General features: G+C 57.3%; 3 long non-coding RNA genes across 3 annotated transcripts; 2 read left to right on the top strand and 1 right to left on the bottom strand.

Moving 5' to 3' along the window:
• The first annotated feature begins 202 nt into the window (after positions 1-202).
• On the top strand, positions 203-4,462 carry LOC135177065 (uncharacterized). Its single transcript, XR_010302898.1, has 2 exons — positions 203-276; positions 3,918-4,462. It is a non-coding gene; the product is annotated as an uncharacterized LOC135177065 (long non-coding RNA).
• On the top strand, positions 845-1,351 carry LOC135177066 (uncharacterized). Its single transcript, XR_010302899.1, has 2 exons — positions 845-1,064; positions 1,159-1,351. It is a non-coding gene; the product is annotated as an uncharacterized LOC135177066 (long non-coding RNA).
• On the bottom strand, positions 2,867-4,332 carry LOC135177064 (uncharacterized). The gene is made up of 3 exons (XR_010302897.1): positions 4,238-4,332; positions 3,048-4,113; positions 2,867-2,967 (listed from the first exon to the last, which is right to left on the bottom strand). It is a non-coding gene; the product is annotated as an uncharacterized LOC135177064 (long non-coding RNA).
• Positions 4,463-10,610: the final 6,148 nt, after the last annotated feature.

Genomic DNA, 10,610 nt, shown 5'->3' with positions numbered 1-10,610 from the left:
GGAACGGCCATGCTGCTCCTGCTGCTCCTTCAGCTCATGCCATGCTTGCTGGAGAGAGCTGCAGAACCCAACGGCAGCACAGATTGACACGGAGGGGCTCTGGCAGCAGCAGCTTGAGTGCAGGCAAATCCATCCCTGCAGCTGAGCACAGTCACTGCTTTCGCCCAGGAGCCGCTCGCAGTGGCGCCTGGAGGAGCCTCGGAGGCCTAGAGCGGCTTTGACCAGCGAGAGGAGAGCCCAGAGCGTCGCCTGCCAGCCGGAAGTGACGGCACGGAGGCAAGATGGCGGCGCGGAGCGAGCTGCTGCGGCTGTACCCAGCCCCGGGGGGGTCTTAGGCGGAGTTGGGGGGTCCCGGGAGGGGTCCGAGAGGGCTCGGGGGAAGGGGCTGGGGGGTTTTGGAGAGTCCTAGAGGGGCTTCGGGGGGGCCCCAGGGGGGTTTGAGGAGTCCCGGGGGGGGGGATGAGGTGGCTGGGGGGGGGCGAGCAGTGGGGGGTCTGGGGATGAGTCAGTGGTTGCCAGGGGCGCTTGGGGGGGTCGCAGGGGGATTTGGGGGGGGTCCGAAGTGGCTGAAGGGGGTAGGGGGAGGGTCTGGGGGTGTTGTAGGCGGCCCCGGGGTTGGGGGGGTTTGGGGGCGCCTTGGGAAGGGTCCGAGGTGGCTGGGGGGAGGGGGCAGTGGAGCAGAGGGAGGGTCTGGGGGTGTCATGGGGGTCCCCGGGTGAGGTTTTGACGGGGGTCAGAGGTGGCTGGGGGGGTAGGGGAATGGTCTGTGGGTGCCATAGAGAGTCCCAGGGGTGCCTGGGGGGGACTGGGAGCAGTGGGAGGGGACTGGGGGGACGCTGGGAGGTGCTGGAGTCCCTCCCCCGAGGCTCCTTGACCTGCCCTGCCAGGGAGGTGCTGCTGCCGCTGCCTGCTGGCCTGGCACAGATGGCACTGAGGGCGCTGGGCCCAGGCCTGCAGCCCCCAGCCCGGCCCGGGGGAAGGCCTCAGCAGCGCCCCCAGGCCAGGCTGCAGTGCTGCGGGGACAAGCTGAGGGCCTGAGTGGGCACTGGGGGGCGCACAAGGAGGTGAGTGGGGGTCTCTGGGGGGCCAGTGGGCGGGTCTGGGGGTCCCTGGTGGTCCCGGAGAGGGTCTAGGGGTCCCTGAGCCCTCCCCCCACAGGCTCTGGGTCTCCCGGGGGGCTGGAGGCCTGCGGGGGGAGGTCTCCTCCTTCCTGGAGCTGCTGGGGCTGTGCTGGAGACCATCGAGCGCTTCGGAGGAGCGGGGCAGGCCCCGCCCACGCCAGAGGATGCACCAATCAGCTGCTGACCCTCCCCGTCCTAACCAGTTCCCCCCCCCAATAAAGCACCAAACTGCGCCAGGTGGACCCTGCCTTCATTTATGCAAATGAGGGGGCGGGGCACAGGGGTGACCTGCCCACAGCCCCCACAGGATCCACCAATCAGCTGCTGACCCAGCTCCGCCAGCCCACTCCTCCCGCAGCAGCAGACCCCTGCAGAGCCCTGCAGTGCCCTAGAGACATCTCCAGACTCCTACAGACAACTTCAGACCTTTCCAAGGGCTCTGCAGACCCTTACAGACCCCTGCAAACTCTTCACACCCCTAAGACCTCTACACACAGCCACAGCCTCCTCTGCAGAGCCCTGCAGCCCCCTCCACACCTTCAATGGATTCCTGCAGACACTTAACAGATGCCTGACAGAGCTCCACAGACCCCTACAGACCTTTACAAGATGCCTGCAGACACCTGCGGGCCCAGAACAGAAACCTCCACACACCTGCTGAATGCTACAGACACTTGCACACCCCTCCAGCCTCCTAGAGACCTCTAGGGACCCCTCCCGACCTTTCCATAGAGCCCTGCAGACCCCTGCATGTCTTTAAGAGGCCCCTAGAGACCCCCACAGACCTCTACGGAATGCCAGAGAACCCTGCAGACCCCTACAGACACCTCGAGACCTTTGCAAGGCACCTCAAGACCTTCACAGCCTTTTGAGACACCTACAGCACCACAGACACCTCTACAGACCCCTAACCACCTCCACAGACACCCAGAGAGCCCTCCAGGCCCCTAAGGGTACCTACAGATGCCTCCAGACCCCCGCACACCTCTGCACACTCAGAAAAGCCTCCAGGCCTTTTAGAAGACCCCTGCAGACACCTACAGATCTGGGCAGACTCCTACAGCTGCTTGCACAGCCCTGCAGACACCGACAGGCTCCTCCTGGCCTGCAAGCTCACACCATGTGCTCGCACTCAGCTTCTCCCCAGCACCCCCAGGGCTGCTCTTTATCGCCTCCGCCCCCAGCCCGCAGGCACAGGCAGGCTTCCTCCCGCCCACACGCAGCACCCTGCCCTTGCTCTCCTGGAACCTCACAAGCTTCGCCTGGGCCCAGCTCCCCTGCCTGCCCAGGTGTTTCCTGGATGCCATCCTGCCCCTCTGCTTGCTCTCCAGCACCACTCAGCTTGGGGCCATCTGCAAACACGCTGCCAGTGCACCTCTATCTCATTTGGGACAGTCACACTCTAGAGACACTGGACAAAAGTGTCCTGGAGCCAAAGAACTCCTTCACTGAATGCAGACACCTACAGACCCCTCCACACCTTTAACAGACCACTGCAGCCCACTGCAGAGCCCTCCAGACCTCCATAGACCCATTAAAAGGCACCTCCAGACCCAGGCAGACCTCTACAGGGAACTAACAGAGCCCTGCAAATCCCTACAGGCATCTACGGACCCCTGCAGCTGCCTGCAAACACATACAGACCCCTACAGAGCTCCCCACACCCATCCAGACCCCTCCAGATATTTAACAGACCCCTGCACACATCTACAGACCCCTCCAGAGCCTTCACTGATGCCTGCAGGCACCTACAGATCCACACAGAAACCTCCAAACACCTACTCAACTCTACAGACCTCTGCAGACTCTCTCAGACCCTGACAAATAGCTACAGACCCCTTCACACCTCTGCAGACACCCACACTCACCTACACACCACCACAGACATGGACAAAGCTCAACAGGCACCTGCAGACCCCTCCACACCTTTAAAAGCTGCCCAGAGACTCCTACAGAACCCTGCCAAAATCTACAGACCCTGACAGAGCTCTGCAGACCCCTCCAGACATTTGAAAGGTGCCTGCAGACCTCCACACCCCCCTAGAGACAGCTGCAGGCACCCACATTCCTCTACAAAGCTCTAGAGACCTCTACAGACAGCTACAGACCCCTCCAGACATTTAAGAGGTGCCTGCAGACCCCTGCAGCACCCTAGAGACATCTACAGACAACTTCAGACCTTTCAAAGGTGTCTGCAGACCCTTAGAGATCCCTGCAAATTCTTCACACCCCTCCACTAACCCTTGTTGCAGAATGGCTAAAGGAAAATGGACATGACTTAGAAGTGGGCAAGCAGGATGAGTATATGGAACTAAATTAAGGCTGTGCTAGGCCACACAGAAACAAAGACATATTGAATAAACAAAGGCAGCATTTAATATAACTAGCCAGGGAGGCACTGTCCTTGACGAGTCAGCAGACAACTCAAGCAGAGCAAATGGGGTATTTAGGGATTCAGCCATTTAGCTTCTTACATGTATGCATAAATTATCTGTAACACATATAAGCGTGTGGCTACTAAATAAAGTTGTCACTCGCTTTTGATCCACACTGGATTGTGCAGTGTCCTTGCACAGTGAGTTCAGCCCTTCTCCGCGAGATCTGCCTCCCTGCAAACCCTAACCTGTCAGCACCTCCCAGCAGCAGGGAACAGAGAGAAGCACTCCACAGCCGTTTGCACGAGAGGCTTTCTGCTCATCCAGCTGCTCTGTCAGCATCTGCATGGGACAGAATCTTCAGCTACTAGGTCAGAGCTCTGACTGAGCAATCTCCTTTTCAACCCTTCCCTCCTGGCAGACACAGACAAACCCTACCTGGAGCCCGCAGGAGCCGAGCCAAAGGAGATCACCCTGCCAGGCTGCAGGGCCAGGCTGCAGCGGCACCAGCGTCCGTGCTGACGGATTCACCGCAGCAGCTGGGGCCCTCGTGCCCATCCTGCTGCTGCTGCACATCTGGCTGGCTTGGCCAGTGGAGTGGAAAGCAAAGTGCAAACCTGCCAAGAGTGAAACAACCAAGGACAAAGCTCAGTTACTCACACTGTGAAGGTGAGGGCACGCTCCTATGCCCCCAGTAAAAACACTGCCAAAGCATTTCATTTTCCACTGCCATGCACTGACCTTGCAGAGCTCTGAGCTGATCCCACTCCAACACTCCACCTCCAGTGCACACAGTCAGCTCTGACTGCAGGGTGCTGCCATGTAGGCCATGCACACACAGGAGGGATGCCTGGCCCCCAGCACTGCCCAGCAGACATGCTCCTGAGCTGCCAGGGACACGTACCAGTGACAGCCAGACAGAAATAAAGCACGTCAGAGCACCCCACCAGAAGATGGGAAAGACAACCCCTGACACTTGGTTGCCTTTTTCACACACACAACGAACGAGCTGCTCCGAGAGCCCTGACAAAGGCTTTGCTCTTTGGCAGTGGCTGCTCAAGCCATGCAGATCAGGCTGGAAGTGACACGACTGTAACTTTTTTGGTAAAGCTTCATTTATGACAGAAAAGGGATCAGTGAGATCAGAGACGGCCCAGATGCTTTGGCACCTGGGAAAAAAACAACCAAAGCCAAACCAACCAACCCAACACAAAAGACACAAGGAGCAAAGGTTCCACTGCACCAGCACCAACTGCACTGTGGCACAGGCTGCTCACACAGCCACCTCTCTGCCCAAGCACAGCCCTGAGCAGCAAGTGGCACAGCTGCACAAGTGAACTGCTTTGGCCAGCACAGCAACGAGGCCCAGGCAGCTCTGCCTTCTGGCTGCCACCTCCTGCACAGTGCCACCAGAGTGCCCCTGAGGGGAACAGCTCCCCGAGGGAGACCTTAGCTGCAGCAGCACTGCCCAGCAGCCTCTCCAGGGCAGAGGCCTCTCCCCACACCTGAACACCCCCTTCAGTTTTCACTCCCTCACACCCTGAGCTTCTCCTCTGCAACCATCAGCACACTGAAAGGCCTAAGAGAAGGCTTCAAGCAAGGCTGGCACTTGGCACCAACTCACCACAGAGACATTTCTGCCCCCACAGCCACAGGAGATCCATTTCTGAACCAGCTGCAAGCAGGAATTGCATTTCAAACAGCTCCACGGCCTGGTGCCAAAGCATCCCACCCTGCCAGGGCTTGGGGCTGAGGCTGAGTGCAGATCTGCAGCTGGGCTGGGGCAAAGCAGTTCAGCTCCCTGCAAAAAGAGAGAACAAACACAGCAGAGAACTCTCACCCAGGCACAAACAACAGAGACAGAAAGAGAGAGGCAACCTCCAGAGGACCCCAGGCCAACTTAGGTGCCCACAATGCCCCTTCTGATGCCCCTGAACCCCGCTGCATGACCCCAGGCCCATTTTACCTGTCCCCAGGCCCTTTTGAGGGCCCCCAGGCTCACTGCAGATGAGCCCAGAAGCCTCTAGCACAGCCCCAGACCCCTTTACAGACCCCCAGAACCCCTCTACACACTCACAGATCTCCCTTAGATGCCTCCAGACCCACTTTAGATCCAGCCCCACCGCTTTAGATGCCCCCAGACCACTTTACATGTCCCCAAAAGACCTCTTGATACTCACAGACCCATTTTAGATGCCCCCAGATCCCCTTTGGCCCCTTCAGAATCCCCTTAGGAGCCCCCAGATGGCCTTTAGTTGCCTCCAAAGCCCCTTCAGACGCCACTCAAGCCCCTCAGCAGCACCTGGCAGCAAGCAGCACCTTGCCAGGTCCCTCTCAACTCCTTCAGGACCCTGCAGAGGTACCCTTGGAGCACCAAAGAGCTTCCCCCAGAGACCCCCAGACACCTCTATATGACCCCAAAACCCTTTAGATGCCCCCAGATCCCACTTTGATACCCCCACACTCACCTCACATGTACACAGACCCCTGCACAGGCTTACAGACCCTTTTTGGGGAGCCCAGAACCCCTCCAGATGCTCTCAGACTCCCTACACAAGCACCCAGATCCTCTGTGTCACCCCCAAAGGCCTCTGCACACCCCCAGACTGCCCTGACACCCCGCAGGGGGCATGGCTGCAGGTCCCAGGCCCTCAGGGGACACTGAAACACAGAGCAAGACCTCCCTAAACCCTGGGGCACCCCAAACTCGACACCTCACAGCTCCACAGACGAGCCCAGATACTGTGAGGGCTTTGCAGAGAGCCCCAAACCTCACTGAGAGCATCCCCAGCTCCTCTGGGATCCTCCAGACACCCCCAGGAGCCCCCAGGGGAAGACTGAGAGGCCTCACAGCCCCCTCGGGTACCCACAAACCCCATTCTGATGCCCCCAGACCCCTTCAGATGCCCCCAAAAGGCCTTTCGATAGCCCCCAGACCCCCTTGTCGCTCCCAAAACCCCTTCAGACGCCCCCGGCTCACCTGCAGGGGCCGGCAGGGCAGTGGCTGGCAGGTCCAGGCTTGGACACTGAACACCAGAGGGGCACAGCCCCAAATCCTCAGCTCCCCAAGCCCCGAGACTGCACAGCAGAGCCCACGGACTGTGGGGACCCCACAGAGACCCCTAAAGAGCTCACCGAGAGCCACTCAGATCCCGCCCGAATCCTGCGGCGCCCACAGAGGCCACACAGCTCCAGAGACACTGCCCAGCTCCTTTGGGACCATCGGAGCCCACAGGGGACACCCAGAGGCTTACAGGCGCCTCCATGCGCCCCACGGCCCCTTGGACGCCTCCCACTCCCAGGGCCTTTCATGTGCCCAGGCCCTTTGGGCGCTGCCAGACTCACCTTAGGGGCCCGCACAGCCCCTCCCGAGGGGCGGCAACGCTGAGCAGCCTCGGGGTGCCGCTGCCCTGCGCCTGGGAAGCAGCTCCCCGGGCCCTGTTCAGAAGTGTTTCCATTCCAGCCACAAAGCAAATGCGGCACGCACCGCGGGAAATGCGCTCTCCGTCGCTGCCACGGACGCGCACCGACAGCGCAGAGCCCTCCGCCCGCCGCCCGCGGTGCCACCGCCCCGCCCCGCCCCGCCCCGCCCCGCCGCGCCTGCGCAACCAGGCGGCGCCGCAGCACGCATGCGCGGGCTCCGCAGCGGCGCACAGCCCCACGGCGCATGCGCGCAGCCAGTGCTCGCTGCTGCCACCCTGTGTTCAACTGTCGACACTGCAGCTCCCGAGGGATCCCTGCGAGCTTACGTCATTGCGTCAGAGGCGGCCGTATCGCCATAGCAATGCGCCGCTGTGCAGCGCGGACGCGGAGGGCTCCGGTAGGAAGGCAGTGCAGACGGCAGCTCGCTAGGAGGGTGCGAGCCCCACTGCAGCAGGGCTTTCGGTCGTCTGCAAGCCTTTTTGGAGCGGAGCAGATAGGGGCTTTCTGGTTTTAAATCCTCTTTTCGCCATAAACCAACACAAGTTTTTAACGTCGCCATAAAAACGGAGCGACTTCGATCTAACTCCTCACACCAATGGCTGCGAGTTTAAATAAGTTTTATTCTGTCGCTCCCTCCTCTACCGCCGACTCCCCAAGAGTTTCAGGCGTTTCTTCATTCAGGGCATTGAGGCGAGGAAGCAGCACCGAGGACGGACGGGCAGCACACGCCGCTGCACCACTGCACTGCCAGCCATTGAGCACAAGGCGGCAGCACTGAGCACGGACGGGTAGCAGCTCCTGCCCGGCTGGGTTCAGTTTTTCCATTCACGATTTAAGCAGAAAACCACACACAGAGAGGAAAAGTCACTGTGTTTAGTGTCTATATCCACAGTTTATAACTGTAGTCCCGAACACTATGTAGCTCTACTTAGGAGGGACATTGTAGCCAGGTGGGGGGGGGCCTCTTCTCCCAGGCAGCCAGCAATAGAACAAGGGGACACAGTCTCAAGTTGTGTCGGGGGAGGTCCAGGCTGGATGTTAGGAGGAAGTTGTTGGCAGAGAGAGTGATTGGCATTGGAATGGGCTGCCCAGGGAGGTGGTGGAGGCACCGTCCCTGGAGGTGTTGAAGAAAAGCCTGGATGAGGCACTCAGTGCCATGGTCTGGTTGACTGGATAGGGCTGGGTGATAGGTTGGACTGGATGAGCTTGGAGGTATCTTCCAACCTGGCTGATTCTATGATTCTATAACGGGGAAGAGAGACAGGGCGGTCACTGCAAAGTCTTTTTTGCATAGACGTTCATATGATCCTTCAACATCTAGATAAAAATGAGAGCTTTTTCTCTGCTGGAACACCTCACACTCATACTGGCTCACCAGAGAGGTCCCAGGAGACTGGAAACTGCCAACGTGATCCCCATCCACAAGAAGGGTCAGATGGAGGAACCTGGGAACTACAGACCTGTCAGCCTGACCTCAGTGCCAGGGAAACTGATGGAGCAGGTTATCCTGGGGGCGATAACTGTGCATCTGAGGGATGGCCAAGGGCTCAGGTCCAGCCAGCATGGACTTAGGAAGGGCAGATCCTGCCTCTCCAACCTGATCTGCTTCTATGATCAGGTGGCCCTCTTGGTGGATGTGGGGAGGCCTTCTTTATTGTAAGGGTCACAGAGCACTGGAGCAGGCTGCCCAGAGAGGTTGTAGTCTCCTTCTCTGGAGGCTCTCAAGACCCATCTGGATGCGTTCCTGTGCCACCTGATCTAGATTCTAAGGTCCTGTTCTGGGAGGGGGGTTGGATGCAACAATCTATGCAGGTCCCTTCCAACCCCTAACATCCTGTGATCCTGTGACAGTAGCCACACACTCAGGCTAGGTGCTCTGAGCAGCTGAGGACACCTGTGTAACACCTGCAAGAAAAACCTTCTCTGGCTCTAGAAACAAAGCATCATCTTACCTCAGCACCAGCTGCAGCTACAGGAAAGGGCCTACCACCACATTTCGGTTTTGAAAATCATCTTCTGTGGCAGCCTTTCTGGCTAGAAAGAGTATCTTCTTCAAGATGAGCAAATCACCCTTCTTAACACATTTGCTTGCTCAATTTTTAATCTTCCTTTTCCAGTTATGTAAATAGTTCAAAAATAATATCAACTGTCTGCTGCTGGTAAGCTGATTCGCTTGCTTTGGGTCATCAGACACAAAAGCACTGCAGGGCTGGTTTGTAAATTGAGTTGGGTTTCATTTTAGTTTTTTCTTTTCCATGTCTGTGTCATTCTGAGCTCTTATGTAAACACTCAGGATGCAGTTTCTGTGTGTACTGGGCTTGTTACGCAACCCCCTCTGCAGTGATGCCAAAGGGATTTCGTTTGCTTATCGGTAGCTTTGAGAAGAAGCGATCAAGCATCCTCTCTGTGGAAAGCAGAGGGAATGCTGAGCAAAACCGATTAACATGGCACAAAACCAGACAAGGACAGCTACTGATTTTAAAAGGAGGGGGGGAGGGGGGGGATGTTAAAACGTCCCCAAGTTTCAAAACTCTTTCTGGTGGCTTTCACCGAACTCGTGATTGGTGCTTCAGTGCTGCTTGGCTGCATTTGTTCTTCATGGAAATTATCAAATGGTTCAATATATACATCTGGTTTACAACCAGGCTGGATGCTTGCTTCATGTGTTATTAATGGACCATGCTTATTTGTAGCTGGTGCTGGTTAGCAGGATGGCAATGGAAAGCACTGCTGGAAATGCCTTCCGTTGGATCAGGGGAGTGGCACATTTTAAAGTGATGATCGACAGGTCATGACAGAGGGCATGGGATGCAATTGCTCTGTCGATGGGCCAGATGGTGGTGTCATAGAGGAGCAACAGGCAGATTGCATCGTAGAATCACAGAATCATGGAATGGTTTGGGTTGGAAGAGACCTTAAAGATCATCTTGTTCCAACACCCCTGCCATGGGCAAGGGACACCTTCCACTAGCCCAGGTTGCTCAAGGCCTCACGCAACCTGGTTCTTGAGCACTTCCAAGGAGGGGGCATCCATGACCTCCCTGGGCAAGCTGATCCAGTATCTCCCCACCCTCATTATAAAGCATTTCTTCTGAATATCCAATCTAAATCTGCCCTCTTCAAGTTTCAATCCATTTCATAGAATCACAGATTGGAATAGACCTCTAGGATCATCAAGTCCCTCTGCAGCTTTCTCATAGACCTTCTTTGGGTACTGGGAGGCTGCTATAAGGTCTCCCCAGAGCCTTCCCTTCTCCAGCCTGTCCCCATAGGGGACCTTGGGCAGTTTCAGATAAAGCAGATGAGCGAGCTGCTGAAAGCTGCAGTTCATCTGCTGCTGAGCGCCTCTGGAGCAATAAAACATGACTTTGAGGGGTGCTGGGGAAAGAGGCAGCATCTCTCAGCCACTCAGAGCTTTGGCATCTGAGACAGTGACAGTTTCTGATCAAGTCGGGGATGTAGCAACAGCCTCTGTAGCAAAGATATTGTGTAGCCTCAGAAACTTTTTTGCCTTCTGGTGCACTTTGTAATGAACTTCAAAATGCTGATGAAAAAAAGATTTCTAGCACTGCTTGCATCACACCTGTGCTCAGCTTTGCCCACGCTCCACCTGAGTTGAGCTGCTGATGATTTGCCAGCATGTGGGACTGATGGCCACCAAGCTGCTCCTAGTGCTGAGAAGGGCTCAGAG

The sequence above is a fragment of the Pogoniulus pusillus genome, chromosome 7, assembly GCF_015220805.1.
Source record: "Pogoniulus pusillus isolate bPogPus1 chromosome 7, bPogPus1.pri, whole genome shotgun sequence".
Classification (NCBI taxonomy): domain Eukaryota; kingdom Metazoa; phylum Chordata; class Aves; order Piciformes; family Lybiidae; genus Pogoniulus; species Pogoniulus pusillus.
The sequence above is the reverse complement of the archived record's forward strand: the minus strand, read 5'-3'. Positions and strand labels throughout refer to the sequence as shown.